A 12,362-nucleotide genomic window follows, 5' to 3' on the forward strand; every position below is an offset into this window, starting at 1 on the left:
TCAATCATTGGCTGGTTCATCCCAAGGAATCCAAAGGAGGGGGTCATCTCTGCAGGGGGTATGCTCTGCTCTTCCCGCCAGGATTCCTTAGTCTTAAGTAGTTCATAATTCCCTATCATTCATAACTTGCGTATGCACTCTGCGATTTCCTCGCAGAGTGAACCAAACAGTAGGATATGTTACAAGGTTCATTATGATACCACTCATGATGTTATTCCTTTAACCCGTTCCGTGTATTTCACTTATATGCATGTAGCTCTGATATAACATATAAATACTACTATATTTCGACATAACTGACTATGTGTTGCAATTACCATTAATGTGTACTATTTTATAAGTATGCGTGTTTGTGCGAATGTATGGTAAAAGACCGATTACTGTTGCTGCCACGTGTAGTGGATGCGTACGCCCTTTCACGCCGTAGCGTGCCCTTGTACGTCATAGCGTACCGTACGCATCTTTTCAGACAAAGACAACCAAGTTTGCTAAACTTTAATTGAAATGACTTTATCCAATTTACTGACTTCGACAGGCGCCAAAGGCCCCTACCTTTCTGAAGAGTCTCTGAGGCATTCAAGGATACACTGAGGTAAATGTGGTCAGAGAACTCTACTGGCTGTAGCTCAGGAGCCAAAGTTTTTGAGCTCTCTTTAACAAAAAACCTATCTATTCTAGACCTCCAGCTACCTCTATAATAAGTGAAACCCGTGAGGTCTGGAAAATGGTGAACATGCACATCCACCAGACGCGCCTGTCTTACCATACTAACTAGAAAAATAGAGTCATAGCCCAGAGAAGCCCTTGAACCTTCCCTGTCTTTGGTCCTAATAATGGTGTTAAAATCACCACCAAAGACTATCTGCTAGGCTGAAAAAAGATATGGCTTTATCTCCCTGAAAAGACACTTCCTTTCCCATTTGGTTTGTGGACCATAGATGTTGATCAATCTCAGGTTGTGTCCTCTCAGGTTGACATCCAAAACCATACATTTACCTACTTGAAGCTCTATAACTCGTTGGACAGTTATCATGTCGGTAAAAAGGACCGCCACCCCACCGTACGGCTCGGCCGCAAGAGACCAGTATGAAGGCCCACGCCTCCACTCCCTCTTGACTTTATGTAGGTCAGCTAACCGACCTATTCTGGTCTCTTGCAAAAATAAAAAATCAGCCTCAACTGTGCTGAAATAATTAAAGGCCATGTAACGAGCACGTTCGGACAGAATAGATGACACATTAATGGTGGCAAATCTTATGGGCTGGGAAGCCATCCTTCAGAGTTATACAAGTAGGACCCTGATTACTTCTTCTTCACTTGCCTGGTGGAGTCCTCATCAGATGAACCCCACCTTTTTACACTGACCCCCAACTGGGATGGACTCCTCATCTGAAAGGAGAACTTCCTCACCAACAAGGTTAGCCTCCTCTGGTGCTGGGGCAGATTCTACCTTCCCCTTGAAAGAAAGGTTAATACTTTTACCCAAATCTAAACCAGATGAATCTATAACTTTCTTACCCCCAGGGGGAGAACTTAAATCACCAACTGATGTACAAAATGGGACCTGACCTGAAGAAGCAAGAGGCCCTAGGACTGGAGTACCAGAGGTTGGATCCGGTACTGACTGGGGAGGGATTAGATGTGGGTCAAGAGTGGAAACAGATGCATCCAAAGAGGTAGTAAGACTTCGGGAAGAGGGAACAGAGGGGAAAGGAAGACTCGAAGATACAAGAGGGGAAGAGGTTACAGGGAGGAGTGGGGACAACTCTTCTATATATAAGGAGCTAGAACCAGAATCTGGCGGGACTTTAAGAAAGTCTTTCCCTGAAACTACCTCCGATGACTCCTTACCCTTCTTAACCTTCTTATCCTTAGGCTTCTTGTATGTTATTTGTGGCTCACAGGGAACTAACGTTTTTGATCTTTTTCTGCTTCTCTCACTCCTAGGCCTAAAGACCAAGTTGCCCACATCATCCCTTACCATCCCCCGCCATCTCCTCATCGCTTGAAAATCCCAAGAAGCGATTAACCAACAGTAGCTCATCGTTTTTCTCTTTCCTCGTGCCACCTTTCTTATGCTTTCTCTTCTGAAATTCAAAATTTTCCTCACTTGCCTGACCTAATGGAATAGTTGCTGTGAGGTCTGACTGAGCAAATTTCAAGGCAGGACCAGATACTGAGGGAAGAGGGGGAGGGGCTATTGGTACACTATTCTCTGCTTCCATCTGATCTGCCAACTGAACAAGTTCCCTATCCGATATTTCAGAACTGTTGTGAAAGGCCTGGGGGCACCGACTGAATGGATGGCCCTCCAATCCACACAGGTTACACCGTATGATCGTACAGGACTTGGCCTCATGTCCCAGCCCCCCGCAGCGCCCATACTTTATGGTGGGGCATTTCATGCTGAGGTGACGGAAGTCACCGCAGAGATGGCACATCCTCGGCTGGCCGGGGTAAAAGCATTGAATGCGATCACGACCTATAAAGGCCACAGATGGAATGTGCCTTGGGCCAGCCTCCGTGCATCGCAGATGGACCACGGCTGACCACCCGCCACCCCAGACATGGCAGCTGGGGTCTGGAACCTTCTCTAAAGGAGATATTATATCTGCATAACGATGCAGCCAATATGTCAGATCTGCCACTGGAATAGACTCATTGCAAACCAATATTGTGATCTTAGCCCTCTCTTGCCGGGTTACTGGGATGGCTTTAAAGTTTAACCATGGGGCGACAGCCTTTAGCCCGGCCCATTTTGTCCAGAAGCTCTGAAGCCCTGATATGACATAAAACTTATATCATACTCTGGGGTATTTACAGGGTGGATACATGCAAATAAGTCTATTGCTTTGAAACCAAAATGTGAGAATAGCAGGCTTAAGAAATCTGTGCGACTTGGGGGGGATTCTTTACCAATGTATTTCATTGCACTACATTCCTACGCTTTAAGGGTCTTTTACATTCCTACGCTTTAAGTCAGTTACTGATGGTTGAGGCTGAGCTAAAAGTTGTGGTGTGCTTACTTTATTATTTTTGGCCCCAGATACTATTTTTGCATAAGATATGCTACTTGACACAGGAGCCACTACCGCTGCACCACTTACCCCTGCTGTAGATGTCATAGGGACCTGTTCTGAACACTGAGCAGCAGGCTTAAGAAGAGTACCATTCTGTCCCACCTCTCCACTGACTGACTTTGAACTGCCTGCCCCATTCGGCTGGGAAAACATCCCTGGCATTGTAACTGCTGCCGCTTCTATAGCTTTTAATCCTGCTCTAGTGCCCTCTGCTACTTTTAGAGGGCCATATATTGATTCAACCGCTGTAGTTTGTACTGATGATAAAGTACTTCTATCCAGACCTGGTTTGTTTTTGGGAGTAATATCCACAGGTATAGGAGCAGGGACATGCACATCACTCTGCAACATGGGGTTAACTTTTACAGCTGCAGAGTCACTGATTACATTCTCCACTCTATCACCTGTGTTGGTTTGCTGCCCAGACACAGACAGCTTATCAGACTTACACTCCTCCCTAACCATGAGAACAACATTAGACACTGACCTATTCACAGGCACATTTGTAGGCACAGAATCTGAAACAAGTATATCACCTTGCAACATGGGGCTAGCTTTTACAGCTGCAGAGTTATTAATGACATTCTCCACTCTATCCCCAGAGACAGATAGAACAGCATTAGACACTGACATACTCACAGGCACATTTGTAGGCACAGAATCTGAAACAAGTACATCACCTTGCAACATGGGGTTAATTTTCATGACCATGGGGTTAATAGTGCTGCTCTCCACACTACCGCCCGCTTTATTATGCAGCCCAGAGACAGACTGCTGATCGGGCTTGGTCCTCCCATTGACCAGGACAACAGCATTAGGTACAGAATCTGAAAGAACAATATTACATTGCAACACAGGGTTACCTCTGCTGACATCAGCCATTGCCTCACACCCAGGAGTAGGCTGAACAGAGCCGCTCTCCCCACTGACCGAGACACCCGGAAGTGCTGTGACCGCGACTTCCGCCCTCAGGGTATCACACAACGCTGGCTGCATATCCGCAATCGAGGCTGGGGAAGAGAACGCCGGCACGCTGTATTATCTGCCTCCAAGCCCGCAACCCCCACCTCTGCACTGGCATGTTTGCAGACAACGGCATCCTTTCAGATAGCTGCACATTCTTAGATAATAGCACATTTGTAGGTGGTGACACATTTGCAGACCCAGAAACACTACCAGGCATTGGCTCAAAGTCTGCCGGCACTGGTCACTGCTTAGTTTGCTCTTCTGAGCTTGCCGTTCCTTTAAAATGTTCATTTTACTAATTTCTTCTCCCAGGGCTGACTCCATTGCCACTATTTCTCTATTGCATCCAGCACGATCTGAACTATAAGCGGAGATGCGCCTTTTCTTCTTCAGGGTAATCTGGCAACGTAGTTTTACAATTACTCCTTCCAAAAGACGAATCCGCTCCTGCAGAGACATCTCATCATCCTCACTATGTTCAGCATCCGGCTGGCCATCACATGCAGCAACCTCCTCCAGGTGAGTCACTAGTTTCATATTAATTTTAGCAGTTACCCCTTCCACCAAGGGGAGTGACTTGAGTATTGAGGGTTCCACTTCACCCTCTATAGGGCCTACTGCAGCAGAAATCCCCTTTCCTTCAATACTTATGGGTTGACTCATTAATTCAGCATCAGCCAAACAAATATCAGACACTGCACCATTTGCATTGCTTCCAGGCTGCATATCACAGTCCATTAACTCTTTCCCTTCCAAAGGCAGACCAGACATAGGAGGTAAGCATACAGTCTTTACAGCGGCATCAAATATCATGCTCGTACCTGGCTTATTGGTAGTGAGATCCTCTCTCTCCACTAACCGACCATCACTGCATCCCTGCTTCACTTCTTCTGACGCCCCAGCTAGATCCTTCTCTGCTGAGCTCAGGCCAGGCTTGATTTCTGAAGCCTGGGGAACATCCTTTGTGTCTCTGGCAGATTTTTTTTAGCCAAATCAGCACTCCATTCCTTGCTGGGATGGACCCCATCATTTACAGGCTGAACACCAACACATTCCTGCTTCTCCCCAGCTGAAGGCCCAGCATGGTCTTGTTTTGCTGGGCTTGGGCCTGGACTAAGCCCTGAAGCCTGTGGAGTCTCCTCCATACCTCCCCCAGGATCCTCCATCTCTCCTGGGCTTATCCCAGGCATCACTCTGGTAATAGCACAGCTCAAAAACACCTTCTCACTCCAAGGCAGCTGAATACAGAATGAGGCTGGATCACACCTAGCTCAAGCATTTCATGTACCTCATTGTATATACTTTCCTTGGCCTCTGGTGAGACCCGATAAGCAGGTTGCCTAACCGATCTATGCTCAGCAGTGTTCACATGGTGCATCAACAAGGAAGTCCGACCAGGCTTCCTACTGAACTTAGTCGCAAAGAACCAAAGTACTGCCTCAAGCTGCTCACTATTGTGAGCACTCACATGCTCATCCCAGCCCCCTACCTCTACACCACCTTCACCTCTGGCACCTGCGAGGAGTTAAGGTAGTGGATCATTTCCTGGTTCCTCAGTCGGAAAGCAGCAAACCGCTGCTACCGTGGTATGCCTTCAACATATTTACGTGGTAGGTCCGCTGCCGCTACCAATGCTATAAAATGACACCATGTAAGTGATGTCACTCAGGCATTTTGAGATCGTGTACGGTCCAGCCCAGGTAGCCTGGAGCTGTTTCTAGCATCAGAACAAGGACCTTCTGCCCTATCTCAAATACTCTGGCACGTGCACCCTGATCATACCAAGTCTTCTGTTTCACCTTTGCTATTGCTAGGTTAGCCTGCACAAGCTCCATGAGGTTCTCTAACCGATACTCCACCACAGAGACATCCTGGGTTGGTAGTTCCCCTTCTCAAGACTCCCGGAACAGTTCAAGAGGTCCACGGATTCTACGGCCATATATTAGATCAAAGAGGGAGAAACCGGTAGACTCCTGCAGCACTTTCCAACAAGCAAACTGGAGGTGCGGCAGGTAGCATTCCCAGTCCCTCCCCTCGAAGTTACAAATGCCCATAGCATGTGCTTCAGAGTGCCACTGAAACGCTCGCACGGTCATCCAACATTCCCTGCCAGAAAAAGTTCTGTGTCAGGCGTTTCAGTGTTCGGTCTTTTTCCTGGTGTCCCACCACAGGGATTTTGTGGGCAACAGACACCAGTTGAGCGCAAAAGCTGGTCTATCCCCATCAACCTTCCTAACTACATGGTACAACAACCCTTTTTCACCAGGTCACACTCCCTACCTCCATTTCTGGAAAGCTGCCTCATGCCTTCCATTGAGGGATCAGAGAGCTGAGCTGCCCTGAACTCTTTCCTGAGGCCCTCACTATCGTCCTAGTCAAGACACTCTTCAGGAGGGTCTATGTTGGTGTTACTAGGGTCAAAGTGGGGTCAGTCAAAGGGAGGTCAATGTAGTCAACTATACTCACCGCTGGAGCTGGCATACTGCTAGGGATAGAAGCATCACCGGGCACCCCCACAAGATCAGGTTGGCAAGAGACAACATCCTCTGCATTGCTAGGGGACGTAGTCTTTCCAGAGGCAAAGGGCTGGCTGTTTCCTGAAGAAATAGCAGATGTGGTCTTTTCCTCTGGTCTCGCTGAAGCTGTGGTTGCTGGTGATGGCTGTTGTCTAGCAGCTGTGGTCTTTTCCTCTGGGCTGCGTTGAGCAGGTATAGATCCTGAACACTGTAGTTTAGCAGCTTGGCTCTGGGTAATAGAGTTGAGAAATGTGGTCACAATTCCACCCCCAACATCATTGCCTAATATCACATCAGTTGGGAGGCCATCCATAACAGCAACATCTCGCAACTCCTGACCATCTCCCCAGTCCAGATACATTCTTGCTACAGGCACTTCCTTCTCCAGTCCATCTGCCACTGTAACTTTGGCAGTGCGAGCCTGCAATTCTACTGTTCAATATATAGTTATTGAGATATAAGATCAGTAATGGAATACATCTGAACTATTAGTTCATTTATAGAGGGTTTATTTCACTTGATAAAGCTAATAAGCCTAATCACTCACCATTTAATGACAAACAAAAATATGAATTGAAATAAATACATACACAGAGAATTGTGGTATAACAATATATATTATATTGCTTGTCATAATAAGAGGGTCAGCTATATATTTTTATATAATAAAGCAGATGAACTGTTAGGATCATAATTTTGTGAGAGAGATATAAAGATACCCAGTAACAGCACCGTGGTTGGCAGTTTTCTTTGCCATTTTAACTGGTATAAATCATAGTTTGAGTTTATCTCTATTGATCAATTTATATTATTTTGCCATAAGTTCTAACAAGACTATATGTAAAAAATAGGCACATTAATATATGGGCAATATGTGTTCAGTATTTTTGAGAATTATTTTTAATGTATATCAATAAAGACTAATATTTTAATTTTATCTGTAACAATCACTGAGTGCCTCAGTAATACACACTTTCTTTTTCTCCTTCATTCTAAATTGATAATACTGTAAGATAAGATGGGGACTCACAACAGTAATTGAGGCCCCTTTCCCCTGCAGGGGTCCCCACATGCACGGGCTGCTTGTTACCCTATTACCACCCTCTAACACAAGACAACAACCCTCTGACCAACATTGCTACACACACAGCCCGCTCAATACTTTTACCTTTGCAATCTAGCTGGTTCAGGTCCTAGGGAGATTAAGATGGTGGTTGAGGAATATCATAAGCTTGTCTAAAGAGGTGGGTTATGAGAGAACACTTAGGGGCATATTCAATTGTTAGCGAGTTTCGAAGTTCGAGCGCGTTAAGTAATTTTTTTGCATTTTTTCCTTATTTTCGAGCGCGGAAACTTCTCCCGCAATTCTAATCTTTTTTTTTTTTTTTTACCGGAACGGTGTTATCGCGCTCCAACCGTTTGTCAATGTTAAAGTATAGGCTGGATGCGAACCCTCAGCGGAAAAAGCTATTCAATTGTTTTTTAACACTGAGTGTGAAACAGGCAAATCTGCTGTTTCATCTCGCACCTTCTTGGTCTGCTCAAAGAAAATTTTTTTTTATTAAGTTCATAAAAATATACATTAAACTGAAAAAATAGGTGTAAAAGTTCTTAAAAATAACCTAAAAACTGAGAAGTACTTAAAAAAGTGTAATAATAATTAATAATTTTTGGAAAGTTCCCTCTTTAGAAAAAACCATTAGTGGTGCATGTATTTAAACTTTTTTATATAATTTTTTTTAAGGGGGTGGTGCGTAAATGAGTGTGTGTAGGTAAAGCATCATAAAACTGAGGATTTCATCCATGGTGAGTATTTTGTTTTTTGTTTTTGTCAATAAAAATCTATGGTGTACATGAGGGTGTTTACTGTATTTCCTGGGGTTTTATTATTTTTAATAAAGATTTGTGGTTGGAATGAGGGTGTTCTGCTTTTATTTAACATTTTGCTTTGTGGAACTACAGATCACAGCCAGCCATGGGTGTAAGAGCATGTTGGCACTTGTGGTTGTACAAGTGCAAACATGCCCTGGGTGCCATGGGTACGCTGGTGCTTGTAGTTAGACAAGTAGCAGCATGCCCACACTATTTAGGCCAACATGGCTGGCTGGGACATGTAGTTCCACAAATCAACATTTATTTATTTATTTATTTCATACAAAATCCCCATTTATTACCCTACTACCCACAGCCCAGGGGTAGTAGGAAGAGTCCTAGTGCTATCGGCACTGGGCTGGGTGTCCCTAGGGGAGTGGCCCGCTTACATTTTTCAGCGGACCACACTTCCTAGGGAATCCAGGCCAGTGCTGAACAGTCTGTGGGCGTTTAGTCATTATGGCCGTGGGACCCAAACTGCGTTCCCCCCCCCCCCCCCCCCGCTATAGTGCCTATCACCCCGGCTGGTTTGCCTAGTGCTGCTTCAATTATAATAGGGGGAACCCTACGCAAAATTTTTCAAAGATTTTAACACACACAGCAATAGCCTGCCAGCACTAGGGTTAAGACTAAATAGAGTGGGGAGCAAACGCTTTTGGTTTTAAAAACTAAATAAATAACATGCTACTTTTCACAATTTTGATGAGAGCTGACTGAGGTCAGGCACAACCACCCCCCCCCCCCCCTAAAAAAAATAATAATAAAGAAAATACATGCAAAACTAATGGATTTTTTTTAAAGGGGGAACTTTGAAAAAATTATTAATTATTACACTGTTATTTTTTTAAAAAAATAGTACTTTTCAGTTTTCAGGTTATTTTAATGAACTTTTACACCTATTTTTTCAGTTTAATTAATATTTTTCTTAACTTAAAAATTTTTTTTTTTCTTTGAGCAGACCAAGGGTGCGAGACGAAACAGCAGATTTGCCTGTTTCACCCACAACGTTAAAAAACAATTTAATAGCTTTTTCCGCTGAGGGTTCACATCCAGCCTATACTTTAACATTGACAAACGTTTGGAGCGCGATAAGACCGTTTCGGTAAAAAAAAAAGAAAAAAAAAAGATTTGAATTGCGGGAGAAGTTTCCGCGCTCGAAAATAAGAAAAAAGACTTAATGCGCTCGAAATTACAAACTCGCTAACAATTGAATACCCCCCTTGAAAGTTTGAAGACTAGAGAAAAGTTTTACTGTGCAAGGGAGGGAATTGCACAAAGTGGGTGCAGCCCGAATAAAGTTCTGTAAACGAGAGTGGGAGGATGTGATGAGAATGGAAGAGAGATGCAGATATTGTGCAGAACGGAGGTGTCGAGTTGGGAGATATTTTGAGACAAGTGAGAAAATGTATGTCGGTGCAATTTTGTTGACGGCCTTGTATGTTAGTAGAAGAATTTTATATTGGATTTGTTGAAATACAGGCAACCAATGTAGAGACTGATAGAGTGACTCAGCAGAGGAAGAACGGTTTGCAAGGAAAATCAATCTAGCCGCTGCGTGCAAAATAGATTGTAGAGGTTCAAGTCTGACTCTGGGAAGACCAGTATGGAAGGAATTGCAATAGTCGATGCCGAAGATGATGAGTGCATGAATTAAGGTTTTTGCAGTTTTGTGTAAGATATGTGCGTATTCTTGAAATGTCCTTCAGATGTATGTAACATGATTTAGATATAGAGTTGATGTGGGGAATAATGATAGTTGTGAGTCAAGGATTACACCTAGGCAGCGAGCTTGCGGGGTGGGATTTATGGTCATATTATCAACAGAAATAGAAATGTCAGGCAGGAAGCTTCTGTTTTTGGGTGGGAATATTATTAATTCAGTTTTTGAGAGATTGAGTTTGAGTTGGCGAGAGGACATTCAAGATGAAATGGCAGAAAGACTGTCAGTAACGCGAGACAACACAGATGTTGAAAGATCAGGAGAGGATAGATAGATTTGCGATTGAGAAAAAAAGGAGGAAAAGATTATGCTCCTGAATGTATAAATAGAGGTCTAGCAGCTTTAATAAGTATTAATTATAATACTTAAAGGAGATATTATAAATACACAAATCTAAGTTATTAGCATTTTCTCTCGGGAGGAATCTAAATGGATTTTTAATATGAAAACCTTGACACTTAGTGGATTAAACATCAATTTTGAACTCAGTATTTTCCTATGATGTAAGAAATAGAAAAACATAGAAAATATAAAGGAACCTATGGTATCTTAACGAACAGCTGGATACTTATTTCACCATCCTTTCAATGTGGTATTATTCACTCTAATCTATGTTTATAAAATGTTTTTATATTGCTAACATTATGGCAACATTTTCATACAATGTAATTCATGGCTATAAGCTAGAATTGTCTAATTGGATATTTAAGCTGTCAATCAATGGACTGAGCAAATTATATACTGATCTTATAACAACCAATCCTGCTTCAATCTGTGGAATCAGGCAACTATAAAAATCTCCAATCGGTTTTCATTGATTTTTACTACACTGCACAACTCAAGAAGAACCGTGGCAGCGACTCACTTGTCTCACAACAAGCAACCACATTTGTCGTCTGTGTATGGAGGGACCTAAGGATCTAAGGCTTACAGAAGAAAACCTTAATAAGGGGTAAGTCTGCACTATTCTGTCCCGTACCTATTGCACTTAGTGGCATTGCTCTTTAACCCAGTATTGGAAATATTGGAACTTTAGAGTGCTTTTTGGATGTGTAGCACCACTTTTGAAAATTCTTACGACTTTTCATTTCTTTTGTCAAATATAAGAAGCAATATCGTAGAATCTGAGATGGACTTATACAATTCTTGGAAAGACTTTTGTTTTATGGCCTGATCAATTCCTCAATAATTACTTATTACCCTTATTTGGCACTAGGTAACATCATCCCTCAATTGAAGGGAGCATCCAGGTTTATTTATTCAGAAACAATATTAAAGAAGCTTTATTTCATTCACAACTTTGTTTTAATGTGATGCAAATGCATTGATAATAAAATTGCAATATTACAGATCTGCATAATATGGACATATATGGACATATGGTACAATTTTATAGTCCATGTATACAGTACACAAATCTAAGTGTCTATTTGATATAACTATTATTTTTGGCAAAGCCATTGCACAGCACTATTGTTTTTACTTTTATCTTGCTACTTCCTGAGAACCAGGATATACCTGTATATTTTTAATGAATAATAATATAAATTAAATATTTTAATTAACTGAACATCCATGAGACCCCTGATTTACACATCTTCTCCTCCTTTTTTTCTCAAAGACAAAGCACAATACCAGCTATCCACAAGGTGGCAGCAGATTTGCACAAATAATGAGCACTGATTGTAGAGTTCCAATTTATTGTCAGAAGATGGCACTGTTGTACAGGTAATTGGAAAGAATATCATGCAAAGTAGGAGAGATTTTTCTTTTTTGGGACTCTGGCTAATAATTTCGCTCATAGATAGCTGACGTCAGCTACAAAAGTCATATGGGCGATATTTGGACTTCCATGCAAGTTATGTTAGCTGAAACTGACTTGAGAAATGGGAAGTGATGTGCCTACCTTATGTGTGTCCTACATCATAGTTGCCTACTCTCCCAGAATTTCCGGGAGTCCCCCTGGACTCCCGGGAGAGCAGGGCAACCTCCCGGTTCCTAAATACCGCTGTATTAAAGTGGCGGGGGCGAGGCTTATGAAGTGAATCTTGCCTCATTGTGACCCCCTGTTGTGATTGGATAGAAACTGTGATGGATATTTAGGGGGCGGGACCAAATGACTCGTCCCCCAGGGCCCCGTCCCCAAAACGCCCTCCTCCCCCGATCTCCCGGAGCACTTCTCGCCAAAGTTGGCAAGTATTTCCTACA

The 12,362-nt window shown here is 43.0% G+C and overlaps 1 long non-coding RNA gene across 1 annotated transcript in view; it reads right to left on the reverse strand.

The window, feature by feature from the left end:
- LOC142107249 (uncharacterized) overlaps positions 1–4,016 on the reverse strand; it is a 28,490-nt gene extending 24,474 nt beyond the window's left edge. Inside the window, exon 1 of the long non-coding RNA XR_012679916.1 lies at positions 3,944–4,016. This is a non-coding gene — a long non-coding RNA (uncharacterized LOC142107249). The remainder of the gene's footprint in view (positions 1–3,943) is intronic.
- Positions 4,017–12,362: the final 8,346 nt, after the last annotated feature.

The sequence above is a fragment of the Mixophyes fleayi genome, chromosome 11, assembly GCF_038048845.1.
Source record: "Mixophyes fleayi isolate aMixFle1 chromosome 11, aMixFle1.hap1, whole genome shotgun sequence".
Lineage (NCBI taxonomy): Eukaryota > Metazoa > Chordata > Amphibia > Anura > Limnodynastidae > Mixophyes > Mixophyes fleayi.